Below are 25732 nucleotides of genomic sequence, written 5' to 3'. Positions count from 1 at the left end.
CTAATTTTATCACTACTTCCTGCTTTTCTTCACACCTTTGAGATGTATATTTTTGCTAAACATACCCAACCTGGTGCTTGAGATTCTTTTCCTCTTTCCACCAGGGAGCCTGAGAAGGTTTATTAGTATTCGAAGCTCCTCCCATTTAACAGGTCATTCACCCACGCAACGCCTGCTGCTGCTGCTGTAACCTAGCTCCAAGCACCTACATCTCAGCCTCATTCAACCAGGGACTCTAACCTCAAACAGTGGTTGTGCCTTGAGATCTCCCCTAGCTAAGGCACTGAAGAGGCACAGCAATGCCTCAGGCCACTATCCAATTCTTTTATTTGCAATTTCACCAATTTAAAACCAATAAGTGTGGTTTTAGAGCAGTGGTTCTCAACCTGTGGGTCGCGACCCCTTTGGGGGTCGAAGGACCCTTTCACAGGTGTCACCTAAGACCATCGGAAAACACATATATAATTACATATTATTTTTGTGATTAATCACTATGCTTTAATTATGTTCAATTTGTAACAATGAAAATACATCCTGCATATCAGATATGTACATTACGATTCATCACAGTAGCAACATTACAGTTATGAAGTAGCAACGAAAATAATTTTATGGTTGGGGGTCACCACAACATGAGGAACTGTATTAAAGGGTCGCGGCATTAGGAAGGTTGAGAACCACTGTTTTAGAGTATTTAAAGCTATACAAAAGTGCTAAGCCCTGTATTTTTCATTTCAGCTAGAGTCCTTGAAGCCACTTCGATTTCTCTTCCTTTCAATGAAGATGTTCCCATTGGTGACAACCAGGGCAGCTGCTAGAGGAAAAATGTTAAGTAGGGGGAGAGGAGTTCTCAGAAAGGAAAACAGTAGGTGAGACAGGGTGGAATAGAGTCACAAAGACCCGATCATCATTGCAGATGTCGGTAAAGTGTACAAAAGCAGCTTGCTCTCTATTGCCCACATTATGTTGCGGTTGGTGGTGTCCAGCAGGAACTCAATGAAGTTACGTTCTGAAGAATCAGGCCTGGAATGAGAACCACATTCGCACACGACTCCAGGCACTCTTTTCTGCTCGGCCATTGGCTGCACAGGTTGGCAGCTAGCTCCCAGGCAATCTGGTCTGCACACAGGTCTCTCTTAGGCGACAGAAGACCATGCCATTTCTTCGGAGGGAAACCCCAATGGACTTGGCAGTAGCCGCCTGTGAGAAACAACTAGGTCAAACTCTGATACGGTGTTATTAGAATGCAGTGCCAGGGAAAAGGTGCCAACTTTCTATGGCTGTGAAATCCAGGTTTCCCATCTCTTGGCAGAAGACATTCTACTAGGCAACTGGGAAGAAGAGAGAAACTAAATGCTGGGCTGGAACAAATATGTAATAAACAAGGGAACTGGACTAAATAAAGAAGCCTGATTTATGAACAAAAGTTAAAAAAAAAAAAAGCTGGATTTTTCAGTGATATGTTCTACTACAGGCCTAACTCCCCGAACCAGACAGAAATGAAAGAAAACTGAAAAAAAAAAATTCCTCTCCTAAGCTTTTGCTTTATATCAAGTAAAATTTTGATAATTTCTCAAGGTAAATACAGAGAATCTTCTTTAAATGACTGACTGATTATTCATGTTCTGGTCTCCATGCCTTCTCTTAGAACTACTAAAAATTTTATCTTTAGTCTTTTCTACCAGGTCAAATGGCACCAAGATGAAATACAAAAACCCTTGAAACACAACTCTTCCTGTTCAGCAGCTTAAATTAAAAAACAAAATTAAAAAAAAAACTTGATGAGAAGGCTTAACATTTATCAGGTAAAATCACTTTCCAGATCAGAGTTTACATATGGTTACTGATTTTCCATCTAAAAAATTTATCCATCCTTATACTCATCTGGGTGACTTGCTAATCATCACCCTGAGGGTCTTAGACAAATGTTTTCAGTGCCAAGGAAGACAACAGAATCACTATCTGTTAATACTTCTTTCTTACTGGAAAAAACATCAAGCAAATTTCTAATTACAGTTTGGGGTCTATAAAACCCTACGTCTATTCAAACCCATTGCCCTCTCTGGTACTAAGGAGAGAACATTCCACTAATCTAGTATTCATTTACCCATTCGTAGTGACCTGACCTAACACTGTACTAACAGTTAAAGGCGACAGTGGTTGCTTAAAAGGCCTACCTATGTCCACCTGTTGATGTATGCAATGAAGCAGAGCAATGCTACCAACCACTGCAGAACCATGACCTGTCCACTTCTGCCCCCGGTGTCGGCAGAGACATTTCATTTCACACGGGGATGAAGAGGAGGCGCTTGGTCTGAGCCAGGGGAGAGACCTGAGAAATGAGGGCTTAGCCACACAGTGGAGAAGAGACTAGGAAGGAGGTCACATGCGATTTACGCAAGTGATGTTTTCCAGGCCTCCCTCCTCTCAGCTGGCTTCTCTCCTTTTATTTGTGGGCAGCTACTTCAACAAAAGAGGGGAAAAGGGCAGGATCCTCCTTAACCAAATCAGGATAAAAAATGCGAGCAGTAAAATGACTCTGCCCAGTGCTTTCACGCTAGAGTTATGACTTTGAGAACATGAAAAAAATGATTGATTTATTTTTTTGCTATTGGTAAAACCAAGGGTCCTACAACTTTGATTAAATTTGGCTTTAAATTCTAGCTCTAGAAATAATCTCTCCTCCTTACCCCCCTTTCTCTTTCTTCCTCCTTTGGCAAACTAAAAATAACATCTTGACCTACCTATGTTTTAGTTCCTGAGCCCTAAGGTGGAATGAGCTCCTGGCTACTTTCCCATAAAACCAGACAGAGGAACCCTGGAACAGACCCCAGAGCTGTCCTCAAGACCTGAAGACATTATTCATCACCCTTAACTCGCCTCTGACCCATCAGCTCCCATAACAACCCTAACCCTAACCCCCGATGTCTCCTGATTTTGCCCTACATAATCTGAAACCTACACACGTCAGGGAGTTCGGGATTTTGAGCAGTAGCCTCCGGTTCTCCTGGGTGGAGCCATTTATAATAAAATTGGCAATATTTCCCCACTGCAGTTCTCAGCGTCCCGTGTCTGGCTGTGCTAGCGCTGGGTGGATGAACTTTCTGTTCTGTAACTGGCCAGGAAGCATGTGTGGGTACCAGTCCTGTCGCTGGAGTGGTTGAGACCTCCGTACTATAGGACAAGTGGTGGAGTAAGGATGTCCTAGGGCAGCGATTTTCAACTTTTTTTTTCATCTCATGGATGACATAAACCAATTACTAAAATTCTGCAGCATACCAAATAATACATATTTTGCCTATCTTACAAAAAATATGGGCATACAGTAATGATTCATTCCCATTGGATAGCTATTGTTGTGTTGGCTGTTGTCATTTTTTAATTGGACAATCTAAGTAAAAGAGGTCAGTGCCCCTGACTAAACAGTCAGGTACTGCATGTTTTAAAAATTCTTATGGCACAACAGTTGAAAATCGCTGTCCCAGAGGACAAACAAGTCCAAAGATAAATATTTTCCAGAAATTACTTGGTAGGAAAACTTCTCATAGGCAGTCTCTGAATGAAATATGGCATTGAACTTCCCCTTGGACAGGATGGTATCCTTCAAAAAATGAAAGGTCACATGCATGCTTCCTGGGCAGAGAGAGAAGGGCCGGAGTAAGAGGGAACCTGGGGGAACCTGCCTGAGTGGCCTTCTTCTCGGTGCTCAGGGAGGTTGGTTACAGGTGAGCAGCCCTGAAATCCCAGGCATTGTCAGCACCTGGCGGGTCCATGAAATAACCCGCTGCTTAACCTCTGCCCAACACTTCTCAAGTGTCTCATCTAACCCTGCAAATCAAGATTGGAGTCCTATTTCACAACACAGGCCTCTACTCCTAGCGTTTAAAATGCTGATGTTTGTCCCAGATCTGGATAAAAAGTAGTCAGACTGGGATCTTGGCTCAAATTCTCGTTTCTGTGTAAGGGTGTTGGAAATATGCCTTGGGCAGCAAGTGATATTATCTGATTGTATCTCTAGAATTTCCAAATAAACTATTCACTGACTATGAGACGAGAGAGCATTCCAAGACTATTTGGGCTAATGGTCTTGACCTCTACACAAAGCAGGATGCAAGGAAGGTTTATGGGCTAACAATAACAGTTAAGGAATTACGCTATGGAAAACAATATTAAAACACAATTAAAGAGCAACTGATAGGTGAATGTGGAAAAAACATGTGGCTCTCTGCCGTCTCTAAGACTAGCAAAACAAAATAATTAATTCCAAGAAATACACAACAGAAAGAAAAACAAACTTAAATCAGAGCAGAGGATGACAGTGAAAACAGAGGATCTTCAATTTCTCTTTAAATCCTGAACCCATGCACATAGCAAGCTTTAGGAAAACAAACATTTAGAGGCAAAAGCCTTTATGTAAATATTTAGCTCTCACACAATATGGAACATACTACATATAGTCTTATATGTACATGTCACGCAGTTATGAATGAGAGATATATTCTGAAATGTTTTCCCTGACTGCAGCAGAGTTCAGGCAGATTCAAGGCATAACAGTGAAACTTTTTTCCACTTTACACAATTGTGCAAGATTTCTGAAAATACAAGAGACAAAAATACAAGAGACAATAGGTCGAATTTTATTGCTTATGTTTAGAGCAGCGGTCGCCAACCGGTGGTCCGTGAGGTCTGAAAGGTTGGCGACCGCTGGTTTAAGGAAACCTTTGGAGCAGCGGTCACCAACTGGTGGTCCGTGAGGTCCGAAAGGTTGGCGACCACTGGTACATCACCTCCCCAGCCCATAAGAACACCTGATAGTGAGAAAATGCAAAGTGCAAAGAAAACAACCAAGAACTGGAGGTACAAAAAACTGAACACTGAAGGGGGAAAGACTAATACTGTGAGAAGTGTAGCGGGCGAGAAAAATAACTTAGATATTAGTCAGGGATAAGGAGAGGTTCACGGACACACAGGGGTGCCACACGGGAAGGCAGCCCAGTAAATGACATGCTGCAGGGGATGAGTGAGCATACTTTTAAAGGGACCCAGGCATTCAGGACAGTGTTGCCGGAATGGAAGTGTGGTGGGAAAGGGCTCATTCGAGGAGGAGGGTGCATTAACCACACTACTATATTCTGAAAGTCAATAGCCACCCTGAGTTCTCTGCTGACACTTTGCATGTAGCAGGAGCCTGGCTTACTTTTGTCTCAGAATAAAAATAGCTTTTTCCCGCCTGACAATAAAAGTAATATATATGCAACACAAAAAATTCGAAGATAGAGGAAAGTATAAAAAAATAATAGAAGTCATATGTAATCCCATTTCCCAGAGATGAGCAGAACTTATTTCGGAGTACATCTTTTTAGGGTTTCTCTCTCTCTCTCTCTCTCTCTCTCACACACACACACACACACACACACACACACACACACACACACACGCACGCATGTACACACACATTAACCAAATGGTACCATACAATACATATTATAGTTTCATATACATCCATCATAGAGATTTTCTAGCTTTATATTAAGCTCTGCATCATCACGTTTAATAGCTGCAATATAATTTAGTTAAACAGTGCCTTCACTAATGAATGCATAAGTTGCTTCCAATTTGTTGCTTCTGTCAACACTGCTGCAATGAGCATCTTTGTGCATATGTATCTGTGCACATGTTCAATTACAATTCCCTTAGGCTGAATTCTAGAGGCAGATTTTAACTAGCATGGCCTTCTTAGAAACTTGATATGTAGGTTGCTAAACTGTCATTCAAAATACTATTTATAAAAATGGACACTTCCACAAGCAGAGGATGAACGTGCCTTCACCCACCATCACTAGATAGCAATCCTTTTCACTCTTCCCAGGATGGTCAATTTTTACATTTGCATTTTTTAACCAGAGAACGATAACAGTTTTATGGAGACTGCCCAACTAAATTACTGCTTTTGTGAAGTGCCTATTACGATTCTTGACTTAACTGAACTATCTTATTATGCAATCACTTTCCAGTAAATTCTCTTGAGATCCCAAAAACCATATAGGCAAATGGTTAAATGGTAATATAAAAGAGACCCATAAAAATACCAAGTAAGTCCCCAAAGAAAAAGTGAGAAACAGTCTAGGGCACTGACAGCAGTCCTGGCTTCAGCAATGTTGAGGTGTAACTGGAATGCGCCATGCTGGTGTTACAAGGTCCCCACCCTTCCCCCACCTCCCTGCATGCACTTCCCCATATAGTGTACGTGGCCTGTGGAACGACCAAACGTCAGTTATATCTTTTGACTCAGATATGTCTTTAGATTTAGAACCTACTATTTATTTGGTGTGCACGTGACTCCTGTTACAAATTAAAAACTGATGTACAAATTCTTTAAAAATAGTCTTGCTATTCTATATTGGGAAATGGCTATAACCAGTCCTCAAATAGCTGAACTTGTTATTTTTAGTCATTTCTCATCAGGGGTAAATGTAGTTCACATAAATATAATTCGATTGCCCATAAAAATGCTGCTGCTGCTGCTGCTTTTTCCTTTTCTGTTCACACACGAGGGAATGTTCGCAGGCCCACGGCTTCCTCGTTTGGTATACGCATTTTGCCTTTATTTCTCTTTGCCTGTGTTAACGTAAACTTTAGAGTTCTGTTATTAGGGCACTGCATTTCAGATGTCGAGTGATTACTGTGAAATATTTCCCTTTGGCCCATGCCAAGGAAGCAGTAGTTTCATCAAGTGGAGTTCTCATATGATTTTAAATATTATATTCTTAAAATTTCTGAACTGGGCCATAGGAAATATGAATATAGAACTTTGACAAGGCTTTTAAAATAAAACTTGCTGAAAAGGAGCTAAGGAAGCAGGGTAGGTCATATGCTTACTTTGGAGCCTTCTCATACAAGTGGGACTCTGAACCTTCTCCTTAAACCCACAGTTAAGAGTTGGGACCTGGATTTTCAATGAGCATCATTTCAAACTTTTTTGGCTTTCCTATTTCCCCACAGGCTTTTTACCATTTTAAAACCTGTTTAGCCTTCTTTAAAGATGATCTGCAGGAAAGAAGGGGAACAAGTAAAGTCAAAAAAGAAAAGGAAAAAAAAATGTGAAAATGCCTTTAGGGGTGATTTTCATACTTTTCCTTTTCTAGAAGAAGCTATCATCTGTTTGCACTGCTCTCATCTGGCAGTGGTAACACTGGTGAAAGAACTGTGGGTGAGATTAAGCTATAAGATATGCCCAATAAAATCTTAGGAACGATAAAGTGATAGCTATATTAAAACAAGACAAGTGGTACAACAGGAATTTGTGAGAATGATTATCTTCCAGGGGCTAACCTCTTAAGGTTTCAAAATGTCTTGCTTTGCTTTAATATCCCATTATAGATTTAACATTCAGCCATTTACCTAAAACAATTTTTAACCTATTATCATTTTCAGGTTGCACCACCTCCTGGGGAAAGAATGTTTTTCTTGTTGTTGTTAAATCTTCAACTGAGGATATTTCTCCACTGATTTGTAGAGAGAGTGGAAGGGAGGGAGGGTGAAAAACAGATAGAGAGAAACATGTATGTGAGACACATTGACTGGTTGCTTCTTGCATGTGCCCCCAACCAGGGCCAGGAATTGAGCTGCACCTGAGTTATGTGTGCCCTTGACTGGAATCTAAACTGGGACCCTTCAGACCAGCTAGGGCTGGGGTTTTGTTGTTGTTGCTTTTTAATCCTCACCCAACAATATGTTTTTATTAATTTTAGAGAGAGAAAAGGGGAGAGAGGGAGAGAAACATCAAAGTGAGAGAGAAAAGTCGATCAGTTGCCTCTTGTATGTATTCCAATCAGGGATCGAACCTGCAACCTGGGTATGTGCCTTGACTGGGAAACGAACCTGTGACCCTTCAGTGTATAGGACCACTGAGACACACCACCTAGGATGAGGAAGAAACTGTGTGTAAGTTTTCCACCTACACAAGATGGTTGTTCTAAATTACATTTTTTGGACCTTTAAGAAATAGCTCCCAATCTTATATTATGGTTAGAACCAAAATAATTTTGCTACAATAAGATCCTTCATGACTTAAAGGACTTTCACAATATTCTATCTACAACTTTAAGATCTTTAGTCTTAAAGAATAATAATTTTAGCTTGACTTAAAAACCACATGTTCCACTCCACCTATGTTCTTATTCCTCTTAATAGTATCTCAAATGTCTTTGTATATCTATTTTCAATTCTTGAAAAAATAACTGATTATGACTCAGAAATATTTACTGGTACTTCCCATTCACCAAATCCATAGCTGTAGTCCCTAAAATTTTATGCTTTTGAATGAAGAGCCAATCTCATAGGTGACTATAATCTGAGAATGAACAGAAAAGAGAGTTTCAAGCCATAGCTACTCAGACTGTTGAGCTGAAGAAGGTATGTAAGGTACAACTGAAGATGTAAGTAAGGCAACAAGACTTAAGCTCTTTACCAGGTTCCTGTAAAATTCTTTTTCTGCAGAATCCCTTAAAATTACAATCCGTCATTCCCAGAAAGCTCTTCATCTTTCACAGGAGGTTTCCACTGCCAGTCTAAGGACTACCCTGAGTTATTTTTAGTGTGTCAGCTGCTCAGGGTTTACAGCACAAGAGTCCTGTCATTAACTGTAACTCCCTTGTCAAACTGTTATGTCACATGTATCCCTTTGCTATAATCTTCTCAGACCACTTGTCTGGGAACTGATGGCTGCAACCTCATTCAACGCAAGAGAAAGAAAAACAAATCAGAGCATCTTGTGCCCAGCAAAGCAAAGGATTGTGACAACTCCTATCAGCTGGTTAATGTTTTATATAGATAACTAGAGGCCCGGTGCACAAAAATTTGTGCACGGGGGGGGGGGCGGTCCCTCAGCCTGGCCTGTGCCCTCTTGCAGTCTGGGACCCCTCAGGGGATGTCTACCTGCTGGCTTAGGCCTGCTCCCCAGGGGATTGGGCCTAAGCTGGCAGTGAGACATCCCTCTGGCAGCCCGGGAGCCCTCGGGGGATGTCCAATTGCCAGCAGGGAGCTGGCCTAAGCTGCAGTCGGACATCCTTAGCGCTGCTGAGGAGGCGGGAGAGGCTCCCACCACCACCGCTGTACTGGCAGCCGGCAGCTTGGCTTGTGGCTGAGCAGAGCTCCCCCTGTAGGAGTGCACTGACCACCAGGGGGCAGCTCCTGCATTGAGCATCTGCCCCCTGATGGTCAGTGTGTGTCATAGTGACCAGTCATTCCCAGTCATTCTGCTGTTAGGGTCAATTTGCATATTACCCTTTTATTATATAGAAGAGAGGCCTGGTGCATGGGTGGGGGCTGGCTGGTTTGCCCCGAATGGTGTCCCGGATCAGGGTGGGGGTCCCCACTAGGGTGTCTAGCCAGCCTGGGTGAGGGGCTGATGGCTGTTTGCAGGCTGGTCAAGTCCCCCAGTGGGGACCCTCACCCCATGGGGGTGTGGCCAGCCTGGGTGTGGGGCTGAGGACCGTTTTCAGGCTGGCACACCCACTTCAAATGGAGACACACAATCTAACACATACAGAGTTCAAAATACTGGTTATAAGAATGTTCAATAAATTGAGAGAAAGAATAAATAAACTCAGTGAGAACCTTAAAAAACGGGGAAAAAGCAAAAAAAAAAAACTAGGCAAAAATAAGGACTACAAAACAAAAAATGAAGATTACTTTAGAGGAAATCAACAGCAGATTAGATGAAGCAGATAATTCAATCAGCAATCTGAAAGATGAGATAGTAGAAATCACCCACTTGGGAAAAAAATGAATTAAAAAAATAAAACAAGATTAAGAGACCTTTGGGACAATATCAAGTGTACCAACATTCACATCACTGGGTACCAAAAAAACAGAAAGACAGCAAAAGACTGAAAACCTATTTAAAGAAATAATGACAAGAAACTTCCCTAACCTGAAGAAGGAAATAGACATACAAGCCCAGGAAACTCAGAGATCCCAAATAAGATGAACCCAAAGAGACACACACCAGGACACATCATAATTAAAACACCAAAAGTTAAAGACAAAGAGAGAATTTTAAAAGTAACAAGAAAAAAGCAATTAGTTACATAGAAGTGAGCTTCCATAAGACTGTCAGCTGATTTCTCAACAGGAACTTCACAGGACAGAAAGGATTGGCACTAAATATTCAGTCATGAAATGCAAAGACCTACAACCAAGACTACTCTACCCATCAAGGCTATCATTTAGAATTGAGGAGAGATATAGAGTTTCCCACACAAGAAAAAGCTAAAGGAATTCACCACCACTAAACTAGTATTAGAAGAAGTGTCACAGGGACTTCTTTAAGTAGAAAATAAAAAAATAAAAAATATAAAAGTGGAAATATAAGAAAGAAAGATGCTCACTGACAAAGTCAAACAGTAAAAGCAGAGGATCAACCAACTATAAAGTTAGTACAAAGGTTAAAAGACAAAAGTACAAAAATTACATGTAATTAAAACAATAAACTAAGGAATACACACACACACGATGTAAAAAAGAACCAACATGGAGGGGTTAGTAAAATAGTAGTAATGTATTTGAATCTATTTGAAGTTATGTAACCATCAACTTAAATAAATTGACATAAACATAGCTTGGTATATATGAAGCTCATGGTAACACAAAACAAAAATCTACAAGAGATACAAGAAGTAAAGAGACAAGAATCTAAACACAACACTATAGAAAGTTATCAACATACAAGAGAATAAGAAAGAAACAGAGAACTACATAACAATCAGAAAACAATTAATGGCAATAATGGCATACCTATCACTAATTATTTAAATGTAAATGGACAAAAGACATAGGGTGGCTGAATGGATTAATAAAAAATAAGACCCTTACAAAAAATGCAGGGTTACAGTGAAGAGTAAGTGAGATGATGCATGTAAAGCAATAATACAGATCCTGAAACATAGTAAAAGCCCAAATATGGTTGCTGGTGTCTCTATTTTAACACATAACTGTTCCTTATTGACCTCTAGTTTTGTTGGGTGCATTCACATACTTTATAACCATCAGGAATCCAACCTGCATCTTGTTCTTTCTCTGTCATACTCAAAGCATGAGGGTCTCTTCTTTTGCTGCCATTTTACCTGTTTCTAATAGGTCTTCCCCTACTCTTTTATTTGTTACTTTGAATTGGACGGCCAAATTAACTGAATTTGTTGAATTTCTTTGAAATTAGGCCTTAGTGCTTTGGTTTGGGACATCAGAGGCTTTTTAGCTTTCTTCAGGTTCTGGGTAGAATGTGACTGAAGGGGAGGGCCCAGTTCCACAAATGAATAGAATATAGTATAGGTTAATATATTATCATCCTATCTAACAATAGACAAACATGGAATTGATCGTAACTTCGCTACGCCTCCCATTGGCTAATCAGCACGATATGCAAATTAACCGCCAACAAAGATGGCAGCTAATTTGCATACTGCAGGCAGGGCGGGACAGCGCCATCCCGCCTGCCCTGCCGTCATCCGGCCCTGCTATCTGCGACCTGGGGCAGCAGGCGTCTGTGTGCGACCCGACCCGGGGCGGCCGGGTGGTGCAGCAGCGATTGGCCAGCACGCCCGGCCTCCATCCAGGCGTCCCGTGTGCAACTCGACCCGGGGCGGCACCCCAACCCCCAAATCGGCCCTGCTGTGTGCGGGACCCGGGGAGGCGGGGCAGGCACCAAGGGATCGGGCCTTCCATCTGCCACCCGGGGAGCGGGCCTAAGCCAGCAGGTGGTTATCTCCCGAGGGGTCCCAGACTGTGAGAGGGCACAAGTGGGGCTGATGGACACTCTCCCATCCCCCTCCCCCGCCAGTACACAAATTTTTGTGCACTGGGCCTCTAGTTATGTTATATTTTCCCCATCCCCTCAATCTATTTCAAAAGAGGTCTTGTGGCATCTGGCACCAAACAGAATGAAAACAAATAAGATTATTGAATTATAAATAGAGAAAGAAAATCAGAGCCAGAGAAAGTAGGAGGAAGAACATGTACTAACCATTGGGACAATTGTAATTGTTGTGATTTTAACATGACATTTGGCGCAAAGCCTCTGGTGGCAGGGCAGAAAGGAAATGTGTTCCATGATACAACCCTTGTTATCAGAAAAAAGGGAAGCATCTGATTTGGAAGGGGAAGGGAAAAGTCTCATGTTAGACCTTATATAGAAACACCCCGTTTTCATCTACTTCCTTGGCCTGTCCTTGGCCTGAAATTGGGGTTATAAAATATAATAAATTGGTAACCTTTGACTTTTTGTTTTTAGTTCTCCTATCTCTTCTACCTTTGAAGCAGTTAGTCTACATTTCACTCTTTCCCATCTACTGCCATCATTCTAGTCTGTGATCTTAACTCTTACTAACTAAAATACAATTAATATCCCAATAGGTCTCCTTGCATCCACTTCTCCTGTTTGCCAGTTCACCTTACACACTGCCATGCTATGGGTGTTCCTAAGCCAACATGCTCAAGTCATAGGATCCAAACACCTTCAGCTACTCCCAGTGACCTCTGGAGAAAGTGCAAACTTTTCAAAAGGGTAAGTCAACGTCTTTCATAATCTGATTATAGCCCATCTTTTATTAACTAACATTCTTAACCCTCCAATCCAACCATTCTTTCCAATCAGAGCTTTGACTCTGTCATGTTGCTTCTTACCTCCAGTTCTTTGCTCACATAATTCCTTTCTCCTGAAAACCCTTTTCTTCCCCTTCCCTCCTTTCCAAATCTTAATTGCTCAAGGTCCAGCTCAATTCTTCTTCCATGAAGCCTTCCTAACAACCTGGGTGCATGTTTCCATCTGCCTCACTGTGCTACTCTTTATGCCAATTGACGTGTGGGTCTGTGGACTTCTGGAGATTCCTGAGACCCTTTCAGGGGACTCATGAGGTCACAACCATTTTTATAATAATACTAAGATGTTATTTGTCTTTCTCATTGTGTTAACATCCACAGTGATGGTGCAAGAGCAATGGCGGGTAAAACTGCCAATGCCTTAGCACAATTCAGCAATGGTACCAAACTGTATAGGTCGTTACTGTATCCTTCACCACCACATACAGTAAAAAAAAATAATTCATGTAAGAATGTTCTTGATGAAGCTGTAACAGTTGCCCACTTTATTAAATCTTGACCCTGGAGTACACGGCTTTGTAACATTCTGTGTGAAGAAATGAAAATACCCATAAAGCACTTCTGCTGCACATCAAGTACTATGATTGTCTTGAGGAAAAATGTTTGCACAATTTTTGAGTCGCCAATTTTCACACAGACACTACTTTTACTTGACAGATGACTGACAGAAAATGCAGTTATACAAACTTGGGTATTTGGCAGATATTCTTCCAGGAAGTGGACAATGAAACTGTCATTTCAAGGAAAACAACAGACACTATTTTTGCTAATGGTAAAATTTGAGCTTTCAAGCAAGTATTAGAATTTAAGACAACCTGTATTCACCAATGAACCAGACAGCTTCTCAATATTCCACGGCTTTTCTGATGAGATTGGACATGTGCTAACAAATGTAGTTTCTTTCATTTTGTATAATAGGTCAACATTTAGAAGAGCTACTTAACTCAGTGAACCTGCATTTTCCAGGTGCCCTATGCATGGTGATAAAAATCATGCTTGGGTTTCAAAATGTAACATAGGTTTTTAAGAAACAAAAAGTTCACTGATATGATTTTACATTCCACATTGCAATCAACCTTTATGAAACTACCACATTCTTTTAATGTGTATCAAAGAAGAATATCCACAATGCCCAACAAGTCTTTAAAATACAAGCCTTTTCTGTATTTGTTTGGCTCAGTGGATAGAACGTTGGCCTGTGGACTGAAGAGTCCCGGGTTTGATTCCAGTCAAGGGCACATGACCGGGCTGCAGGCTCAATCCCCAGTAGCGGGCCTGCAGGAGGCAGCCAATCAATGATTCTCTCTCATCATTGATGTTTCTATCTCGCTCTCCTTCTCCCTTCCTCTCTGAAATCAATAAAAAATATATTTTAAAAAATAAAATACAAGTCTTTTCTGACTATCTGTGTAAGGCTGGATCTACTTCACATACTTAACCCCCCAAAAAAAACATACTGTAAGTTTTTCACTGCAGAAGCAGATCAGATATAAGCATCCATCTGTTCAAAGGAAACCAACAACAAAATAAAAATACAATCCACTGAATGGAAGAAAATATTTTCAAATGAGGTATCAGAAAAGGGGTTAATATTCAAAATATAAAAAGAACTCATAAAACTCAACATAAAAAAAAATCAGATTTTTTAAAATGGGTAGTGGACTTCAATAAACATGTGTCCAAAAAAGAAATGCTGATGGACAATAGACACGTGAAAAGTTGCTCAACATCACTAACCACCTTGCAAATCAAAGCCACAATGAGATATTACCTTACACCTGCCTTGAAGGCTATTATTAAAAAGTCAACAAATAGCAAGTGTTTGTGGGTATGTGGAAAAAAGGGAACCCCTGTGCACTGGTGGTGGGATTGTAAATTGGTGCAGCTACTATGTAAGACAGTATGGAGGTTCCATACAAAAAAAATTAAAACAGAACTACCACATGATTCAGCAATTCTACTTCTGGGTATTTATCCAAAGAAAATGAAAACACTAATTTGAAAAGATATATGCACACAGATATTCACTGTGGCATTATTTTCAATAGCCAAAATATGGAAACAAGCTAAGGGTCTACTGACTAATAAATGAATAAAGAAGTTGTGGCACATATACTAGTATAAAATGGATTACCTCTCAGCCATAAAAAGATGTAATATTGCCATTTGTGACAACATGAATGGACTTGAGAGTGTTATGCTAAGAGAAATAAGTCAGATAGAAAAAGACAAAAACCGTATGATTTCACTCATGTGGAACAGAAAACAAAAAAGAAACAAATACTGATATGCGGTATATAAAAATGAAATTCAGACACAGACAATAGTATGGTGGTTATCAGAGGGAAGGGAGGATGGGGTAAAGGTAAAGAGAGCCAAATATATGGTGATGGAAGATAATTTGACTTTGGGTGGTAGGTGCACAACGCAATACTAGTATACAGAACATGTATCATAGAAATGTACGCTTGAAACTTATATAATTTTTTTAGGGAGGAGGAGAGACAAAGAGAGAAACATTGAGAGAGAAATACACGGATTGGTTGCCTCCTGCAAGCACCCTGACCAAGGCTGGAGATCAAGCCTGCAACCGAGGTGGGTATCCTTGACCAGAATCGAACCTGGGACCCTTCAGGCCGTGGGCCAAAGCCCTATCCACTGAGCCAAACCAGCTAGGGAAAACCTATTATAAATTTAATAAAAAATAAAATAAAACAAACAAAAACAAACTCATAGATACAGACAGCAGATTGGTAGCTTTTAGAGGAAGGTAGTCAGAGGGGAGGGTGAAATGGGTAAAGGGGGTCAAATGTGTAGGGACAGACTCTAGACTTCTGGTGGTGAGCATGCTACAGTGTATACAGGTAGTGAATTATAGTGTTGTGTACCTAAAGTTTATATAATGTTATTAACCAATTTTACATCAATAAAAAACAACAAAAAAGAATCTATCTTCTCTTAAAGAGATTTGTAAAGTATACAAAACAATGCCACCTTTCTTACTAAATTTTGTTTTACAAAAAAGAGTTATTTTTCATAAAATACCTTAATTATGTTAATGTGTACTGAGTTTATTATTGGTTATGTTTAAATGAATTAATAAATATTTTAAATTTTCAGTTGTAACGTCCCAATACAGTAAATCTTGACTGATACACCCACATCAAAAATGTTCCTTGGTGTCAATACTAGTACTTTAAGAGTGTAAACTGTAAGAATATATAACGTTTAGAACTGCTGCTCTATACCATTCATTTTGGCTCCTAATTTTGCGTTATACAAATTATAATAGCAAGATATAATACATATATAGTATAATGTCATCTATTTTTATGTGCACATACTATCATTTTAATTGTATTTAACAATAAAGGAAAGAAACCCTACTTTTTGTTTTTTTTTTTAGGAAAGTAAGCCACCAGAGGTACTTTCTGAACTGACTTGAGATAACAGATTCAAGTCAAAGTGTTTAATAGAAACATCTTATGCAAGTTTTATAAAGGTTCAGTATCCTTGGTTTCCAAAGGCTGCTCCAGATGGCCTGGAAAATTTAAGACTCTATTCATCCCCACGCAGTTGTCAGTTTCTGTATACCGGTGGAGGTTTGGAATGATTGCACTGTATTCCATCAAAGTATAGTATTGCCCTCCTATCTTTGCATACGCAGTTCCCACTTCCTAGAATCTTCTCTCCTTTTCCCTGGCTCCCTGCTCCTGATGGAACCCTTCCCTGATCTTCCTGGCTGGCTTAGGTCTCGTCCTTCTATATACTAGTATTGATATACTCTCAGAGCACCACAGACTCCTCCTTAAATGTCACGTCTCACAATTTTAATTGCCTAGCTATTTGTGTAATTATTTGATTAATGCCTGTCTTTCTCACTAGCACATATGCCCCAAGGGATATTTCCATTGTATTTCCCAACTGTCCCTGCTTAATAGGGTTATAGAACTATTAAATGGATAAATATTATTAAATAAATCAACTGAAATTCATTAACCCTTTGTCCTGTGGGGCTTTGTAATATGACAGATAAAGCCACAGGGAGGAAATTCCATTACACTTCACAGAAAAAATGAAACAGTATGATTTCTGTTTTTCAAAGGAATTGTTTAGAGAATAAATAGTGGGTAACAAAAGTGGTCCTGGAGAGACTGAGAGAGCCCAGAGAAAGGTGGCAACCTATTCTGCAGGGAAGGGGTGGGTAGCAACGGGGATGAAGAGAAAGAAACAGGTTGCAGCTGTAACTCACACTGAGCATCAGCAGGTCACAAACAAGGTGTCAAGAAAATTCTCAGGGGACCGGCTTGAGCAGCTGAGAGAATGACAATTATATTTACCCAAATTCAGAAAACGGAAACAGAAATATGAGTAGTATGGGAAGACTAAGAGTTTGTGAGATTTCCAAGTGGAGATATCAGGGGTCTGGGGTCGAGAGGAACGATCTAAGACTGCAAGTATGAACTTGAGACTTGTGAGCACTGAGCTTGTCATTGAAACTAAAGAAGTGAGCCTGAGAAGAGCAGTGAGAAAAGACAGCTGTGATGAGCTCTGAGGAAACCTGACAGACAGGGAGGGCCTGGGTGGAAGGAGAAGAAGGTGGAGAAGTGGCTGGGACGATAGAGAAGTGGCTTGGTAGAGAAGTGGCCAACCATAAGATTATTTTTGATTCTCTTCTTCCTCACTTCTCATCTCTCTTTCTACATTCCCTGCCTCTGCCCCTCCCTACACTGGGACTGTGAGGAGAGTCTAACCGGACTCCTTGCTTCCTGTTTTTCCTTCCAATGAATCCTGTCTATTCCTGTCAGATCGATCTCTCTACAGCTGCACTCTTCATGTGTGGCTGTTTAATTCACATGAATTAAAATTAGACAGAATTAACAATTCAGTTCCTCTGTCTCAATAGCCACATTTCAAGGGTCTCCACCGCCACATGCAGCCACGTGGCGATCGCGGTGGACGGCATGGAATCAGAGCATTTCCTGCATCTGAGGAAGCTCTGTGGACAGTGCTGCTATAGCACTGCTTCGTCCTTTCAGCTCACAAGTCCAAACCCTGAGTTCAAGGCTTCTACATTCGACCCTAAGCTATCTTTCTAACTTCATCTCCTCCCACTCTCCTAGATCAACTCTGTAACCTGGGCACACGCCTTTCCACTTTCATTCATTTGTTCATGCCATGCTGTCAGGATACCCTCTTGTACTATATCCACTGTGGAGGCAGGTTTGCGGCACCTTGGCTGGGCTGCAGTACCCAGTGATGCAACCAAACACTGATTTAGGTGTTGCTGTGAAGGCATTCTGCAGATGTGGTTAACATCTATGGTCAATGAACTTTAAGTAAAGGGGATTATTCTCAATGATCTGGGTGGGACTCAGCCAGTCAGATGAACGACCTTCAGAGAAAAACTGAGGCTTCTCTGGAAGAAATTCCATCTACAGACTGCTGTGCCAGCCCAAGAGCTTCCAGCCTGCCCTGCCTCCTGGAGTGCGCTATGGATCAGACCCCACAACTGCGGAAGCCAAGTCTGGAGATAAATTCTTTAATAACTCTCTCTCTCACTGTGCCATGTGTGGCTATAGATATAGATATAGATGATATAGATATATACACATATACATATATGTACACACACATACACATATACATATATGTACATACACATGTGTATATAAGTATATACTGTACTGTTCTCTTTTCTGGTAAAACCTTGATTGGTATAGATTTCGGCACAGATTTCAGTACCTACACACCTGTTTTTTCAAAAACAATGATTCTCTGTTTTGTTAATCCTCATCAGAGGATATTTTTCCATTGAGAGAGAGTGGAAGGAAGGGCAGGGGAGAGAAAGAGAGAAACAATGATGTGAGAGGGACAAATCCATTGGTTGCCTCCTGCATGTGCCTGGACCAGGGTCTAGGAGCTAACCCTCAACCCTTTGGTTCGCAGGCCAACACTCTAACCGCTGAGCAACACTGGCTAGGTTGAAAACAAAGATTCTTAAACCTGACTGCACATAGAGTCACCTTTGTAAACTTTATACCAACATATACAGGTTCTAACACAGAGCAAGATTAGCTCATGGAGGTGGAGCTTGGGCCTCCACTTTTCACAAGAGCTCTCCAGATAATTGAGCTACAGTCCTAACTAAACTCCTCTAGCACTTTTATTGTAAAAGTGCCGCTGGGACTAATCAAACACTGCACACTGCCGGATATTTTCCATTTAACCAACCTACCAACCAACCAGCATTAGTTGCATGACTAACATTTGTCAGATAATAAGGCAATGTTGGCCTAAATATTGAGATACACGGCTTGGCATTTCTCGAACTACATTGATTAATAAATACTAAATGATCAAATAAATGAAAAAGTTACTGCAAAATTTAGTGAAGCTGATAGTGGTTTATTCAACATAGTGCATAATTTAAATAGCTCTTATTTCTAGTTCTATTGAAAATTCGATTAGCAGGTGTTACTAACGCTCAACATATTTCTTTATTGATAGACTGTACCGTGGGTATTTTATAATATTGCTGGCTATGATTAATTCTCAACCCACTGATAATTTGGGAGGCACCTAAGGGCCCGACTACTTTCTCAGGAGCAGAAGTCACACATGCTCCTGTGTGCTCATAAGAACCAAGTCCTGATGCCAACACAATCTGATTTCATTTGAAAGGAAATGAGAAGGTGCATGGCTGGGTTGAGCAAGGGAGGGCTACGGCCATTTCAAGGCTGGCTAGCCCCGAGCCTGCAAGGTGCGTTGCCAACTATAAGCATCCATAAAAGTGAACTAAGACTTCTCGCTATATTATTATTTTATGAATATGCTTTTAAGATAGCTAAAATGCTTTTCAATCCCTGTGCAGTCACAGAACGACACCTCGGTGAGGAAATCTACTGCTGATTTTTCGGCTCTTTATACAGGAGGAGACTGAGGTCCAAAAAGGAAAAGCAATTTGCCCACAGGGGACAGACAGCAGAGCTTCTTGGGAACAGAGGCTTCTAATTCCCTGAAATTCCATCTTCCACTCAGCTTGGGGGGAGTGAGGGGAAGGGAGGGAAGAGAGTAACGACTTTGAAAATGACTTTCCCTTACTAAAAAGAAAGCATGTGTGTGCGTGGTTTTTTGTTTGTTTGTTTGTTTTTGTTGTTTTTTTTTAAAGTAAAAACACTCTCAAAGTCTCAGAAATATCTCACCTCATTAACCTCTATTCTTCAATCTTATTACTTCCTATTTTACAAGACAGTACATTTGGTTTTTAAAAATACCTAAGACTAATGAAAGTACATGAAATGGTGGTGATACCATTAGCATCACTGAATGATCTGTCCAAATTTTCATGATGTGTTTTTATTTTAAGGGATTTGGGCTTTGCAGTCAAATTTTACTCCAGCTATAAGGATGGTCCTGATTTGATATATTCTAATTCATACTAACATCATATAAAGAGCCACATTATTGGCCTGCCCATTATAATTAATGAAAATGCTCTTTGGTAGTTACTACAACCTGTCAGATCACATTAATCTACATCTCAAAAAATGACTTGGGAGAAGACACTATACCCTTTTGAAGGAGCTATTAGAGTTTTCTGGGTAAAAACATATTTATAGTTTTCTTTTCTTTTTCTTTCTTTCTTTTTTTTTTTTTTTAACCAGAAACAGACTTAAGGAATACATTTGAGACCTATAATAAAAATATACTTATTTTATTTATACTTATTGTTGAAATAAGGGAAATGACAGTTAACTAGTTGAACTTCAAAAATAAAACGATTTTAAATCACCTCTCCAAAACCCTTACTACCTCCAAATTAAGAGTTCAAAATATGGGATGGACAATTGCAGTTGAAATCCCACTGGTTTCCCTTTTGACTTTCCAAGAATCCTGTGAATTCATATTGTATATACATTTCCACCAAGTCTGAATTTCTCTTTAAATTCTAATTTAATGTGGGTGTTTTTTTTTTAGGTCATGGCACGGTCAGGTTATTTACCAGCAGATTCTCAACTTTAACTCAATTCTTTTGCCTCTGTGGGCTTTTTGGCATTATTGTGATATGCTTCTAGACGACTTATAATCAAATGAGTCCTATGGTAAATATGATACCACATCTCTGTTCAGCATGCCCCCAGAATGCCCAGGGCTCCCTGCCTTCCTCACGCATGTTTTTGTCAAATTAAATCTGACACCCCCCAGATAATGATAGCTAGCTTGCTGAATTTCATTTGGGCTACTTTGTGGGGCAGGAATTCACAAAGCGCTTTGCAGTCAAGGGTTTTGAAAACCAGGGAATAAAACCAGGTAGAATGAACACTGCTATATGGAGGAAAGGGTTTTAATTAATTACACAATTTGGCTGCTGACGATAATAGGTTAAATGAAGGAAAAAAATAAAAAAGCAACACATATGTCGGTGAGCCACATGCATCTCGCTGGGGTGGTCCAGTCCCAGAAACATCCTCTTTTTCTCATTCCCCACTTTCCACCAACTACCAAGTCCAACTACATATAAAGCATGTGTCCCCACTGACATCCTGGTCCCAGCACTCATCATGTCCTTCCTAGATTGTTGTCCAGTTTGTCTGTATTTGAACTCCTCCAAGGAGTTAAGGTATTTCATTTATGAGAACGTTTTTCTGAAATGAAATCCATCTGCCTATATATACTTTTTATTCTTGGTTCTTAACTCTACATTTACGTTACTATTGTCAAATGTTTAAACTTGTAAGTTCTTGCCACCACCACGTGGATCCTTCTCCTTTCTATAGTCTTCCTTTTAAAATGGAGAACCCAGATTAGGAGGTGGATTTGCCAATACAGAACGGGAGAAGCATAGTACTTCCTTTGTTCTGGCCACAGAGGTATGAACGCAACCTAGAGGTACTATTACATTCTCAATTCATAATTAGTTTAAGTTAGCATAATACCGAGCCTTTTCACGTGATCAGTCAGTAGGCTCGGCCTTTGTGATCTTTAGTTAAGGAGCTGATATTTATGAATTAGGAGCAGGAGCTTACTTTAATTCATATTGATTTTTGTCTCCTCTAGAAATTGATTTCCATCCATTATTCCACAGTCTTGGTAAAAACAATTGCCCAGATAAGCACACACTCACTAGGCCTGCATTTCTTCGTTCTGCATTAAATGCAATTTTTCCCACACAGCTTGCTAAAATCAAAACACACAAAAATAGCTGTGGCTTTCTTCTGCTCTACCTGTCTAATAATCCCCCCTCATTAAAAAAGTGGGGGGGGGGGGCAATGTGCTCACTTTGACATGACATTGAACTCATGTTGGTTCCTGATGCTAACATTCACCAACTATGTGCTTCAAAATTTCATTCTGTAATATTCCTGGGGATTAATGCTCCAGCTTCAATGTCTCGATTGATCAGAATATAGTTTATGCCCAACTTCTACCCTAACCTCAACCCTTTGTGAAAACTGTCACAAATGTCCCTTTACTATTCTTAGAACGTGTCTTGTTCTCCTTATCGCCTTGAGATTACTAATTGTGATTCCATGAGCAAATCTACAAGCTCTTTTAATACCCTGGTTGATAGATAATTTTTCTAGTCAGGAAATTTAAACTCATTGGAATAATTATATTTCTTTCTAAAGTAGTCTCACGCAGAAAGGGCTTCTGCAGCCCCTCCCCAGGGCTCGAACCATTCAATCTAAAGTTCACCTTCATTAGCAGAAAAGACAGAAGTAATACAGGAGCAGATGAGCTCTCTTCTCTGTCCTTTTATACCACTAAACCAGTGGTTCTCAACCTTCTGGCCCTTTAAATACAGTTCCTCATGTGACCCAACCATAAAATTACTTTCGTTGCTACTTCATAACTGTAATGTTGCTACTGTTATGAATCGTAATGTAAATATCTGATCTGCAGGATGGTCTTAGGCGACCCCTGTGAAAAGGTTGTTCGACCGCCAAAGGGGTCGCGACTCACAGGTTGAGAACCGCTGCACTAAACTGTCTTCCTCAAGTTACTAACCTTTGCTGCCTCTTCAGGGTCTAACATAACTCAAAATCAATCAATCTCTATCATGTTAAGCAATTTTTTAAACAAACCTCAACTCACTCACTCTAGACTTGAGTTTTACTCACTTTTGTTAGTCAAAATGGAAAAGATTGGGGTGTTCCAAAAAATTATTCGTACAGAATGATAGTGTGCTGGCTCTGAGTAAAATTGGCTTCAGTGGGTCTATCCTGGCAGGGCCTAAAAGCATAATCACCATTTATGACTGTTTCTCTGGGAAAATGATTCTGCATTCCAACGAAGTGACTCAGAAAGAAATTTCTGACCCAGATCTGTGCGTGTTGGACTGCCTGCTTTTGCTCCTACCCCCAAATCCTTACAAATGTAGCTTCTGAATCAACCACATAAAGCAAATGAGTAGGTCCCCTTTCCTCCATACTCAGGAATACCACACATTCCATTACCTTTGCTCTTGAATGCACAAAAAGCTCTCAACGGGAAATGCCATGTGAAGTCGTCTCCTAGCAAATGGGCCAATTGAGCCATTCTTACTAGCTAGTTTATCTTTGACCTCATTTCTCTCCGAACAGTCCTTTTTGCCAAAATAATGTTCCTTTGTTTGGCTTCCTTTTGCAGTAGAATTTCTTTTCCTTTTTAGTTTGCTGAACTTAGTGCCAAAAGCTATAAGGCAAACCGCCCTATTTCTCTGTTAGAAATGCCTGAATGGAAGAGTCCTCCTTTTAGCCCGTCTTCCAGATCCTGAAAATCCTGGGAGACTGGGGCAGACCTTGTGATTTATGACGGGTTTCTGGGATTAGCCAGAAAGGCCGTGGACTGACCATAAAATCAACTGTAATCTCGTTCAATAGCCCCAGCACTGAGCTACTTACTGCAGGGCTACTTATTCTAGAAATAACCAAACTGAGGTCTGGATTGAGAGAGAGAGAGAGAAAAAAAAGAAGATTCCATTGAATCCATTTTGAAACAAACCTGACTGACCATCTTGAAACAAAACCTGCAGATCGGTGGGCAGCTGGTTCTGATTCTTCTCTCACCAGAGCAAGGAAGGAGGGTTGCTCATTCCCTGGGTCACTGGCAGACCATTACTCCCAATGCTCTTGGGGGGAAAACGTTTAGGCCCAAGCTAACAGAATATACTCCCAGAGTTCCCTAGAGTCTATCATCTTCTCCTATCAGTGGCTGCTCCTGGTTCACTGGAAATCTGGCCCTGGCTCACATTCTGAGTCTTCCATCAGACCCGGACATCCGCATCCACAGGCATGGTCCACATACACTGGCACCTCAGTCAATTGACTTATTACTAATGATCGTCTCCCTTTCATGAACTGCCAGAGTCCCACTGTGGACCTCATCATCACTTGAAAAATTCTCTTTCCAAAGTCACTTATTCAAGAATCCCTCTTGTTGACCACAACTAACACTGCTTCTCATTTCAGTGATTTCTTGAGCCCGGGGATCTTTCCTCATCAATCTGCAAATCCTTTTTCTTCCCTCCCTTCCTTTTTTAAGGTTCCATTTCCCAGCTCATCACTTCAGTAACACTCTTTCCACCATATCCATTTTTTAAAATGTTTTTATTGACTTTTAGAGAGACAGGGAGGGAGAGGAGAGAGATAGAAACATTGATGAGAGAGAAACTTTGATGGGCTGCCTTCTCCACGCCCCACCACTGGGGATTGAGCCCACAACCCAGGCATGTACCCTGACTTGATGGGGAACCGAACCTGCGGCCTCCTGGTGCATGGGTCGATGCTCAACCACTGCGCCACACCAGCCAGGCCACCATGTCCATTTAGCACAGCTCCAATTCTGGCTGAAGCCTCCTGCTTTCTCGCCGTCTGAGTGATACTGGAGAAACCATAGCAGGGCATTTGGGTATCTCTGTAAATTCAGGCTCCCTGGCCCCACACACGCCCTCACCATAGCCCTGAAGCCCTAGGACTTTTTCTAGGTTTTCCCAGGTCAGCCTGGTCTCTGCTCTCCACAACTACTCCAGAGCATCCACTCCTCCCTCTCCTCCCAGTGTTCTCTACGCTCTTAGCAGCTGAAAATTGAAGCTGTAGGATGGGAATCCCCTCACCTTCTCTCCATCAAATCCACAGACAAATAGCATCAACCTTCTCCCTCCTTCCTGGCCCTTAGGAGACACTGCTCCTCCTATCTAGTGCTGATTTCTCCACTGCGCTCTGCAAACATTCCACAGCCCTTTCAAAGCTACTTCTCTCTAGATTCAGTTGTTCCTCTCGCATGGATCCTTCTTCAATCCTTTAACTTGTTCAAGTTTCTGCATCTGTCAGAAGGAAATCAACCTTGACTCTCATATTCTCCTCCAGTTATATCTCCCTCATCCTTCATAATCATCCTTCAAACCATTCCACAGACCTTCATAGTCAAACTCCTTGAAAGATAGGTCAATGTTTTCTATTTTCTTTTCTCCTGCTCATTCCACAATCCTCAGAGGTCCCATGAGTCCCCAACACTCCCTAGAAATAGCTCTTTATAAGGACACCAGTGACCTCAACACCCTTTCCGTATTCATCTAACTCAGTGGTTCTCAGATGGGAATGGTTTTGCCTCCCGGGGACATTTAGCAATGTCTGGCAACATTTGGTTGTCACAACTGGGGAGAGGGTCATTTGCATCTTGTGGGCAGAGACCAGGAATGCTGCTAAACATCCTACAATGCACTGGAGAGCTCCCCGCAATGAAGAGCAATCCAGGCCAGAGTTTCAGTGGTGCTGAGGCTGAGCAATCCTGATATCACTGAATCCCTACACAACACCCGAAGCTATCAACACGTCATCTGCTTCTTGGCTGCCATCCTGTCATTCTCCCAAATTCCTCCTCCTCTCTGGTCATTTCCTTTTGCAGCCATCTGCAGACCCGAGTCACTGCCCCTTATTCCTTGGAAATTTAAGCTTTGGCTCACTGTTACTTTTTAAATACATTACGCCTGGCATAACTCTTGAGGATTTTCATATCCCCATATGTGATCCTCCCAACGCCCTGTTCTTGCAACTCCACCCCTGCCTTCAGCCATTCGTTCCAATATTTCAAA

General features: G+C 41.0%; 1 protein-coding gene across 9 annotated transcripts in view; it reads right to left on the bottom strand.

The window, feature by feature from the left end:
• ANO6 (anoctamin 6) overlaps positions 1-25732 on the bottom strand; it is a 172895-nt gene that overhangs the window by 68045 nt on the left and 79118 nt on the right. The gene's annotated exons all lie outside the window — the stretch shown is intronic.

This window comes from Myotis lucifugus, unplaced genomic scaffold (genome assembly GCF_000147115.1).
Source record: "Myotis lucifugus unplaced genomic scaffold, Myoluc2.0 scaffold_91, whole genome shotgun sequence".
NCBI classification, from domain to species: domain Eukaryota; kingdom Metazoa; phylum Chordata; class Mammalia; order Chiroptera; family Vespertilionidae; genus Myotis; species Myotis lucifugus.
This window is presented reverse-complemented; position numbering and strand designations above follow the sequence as displayed.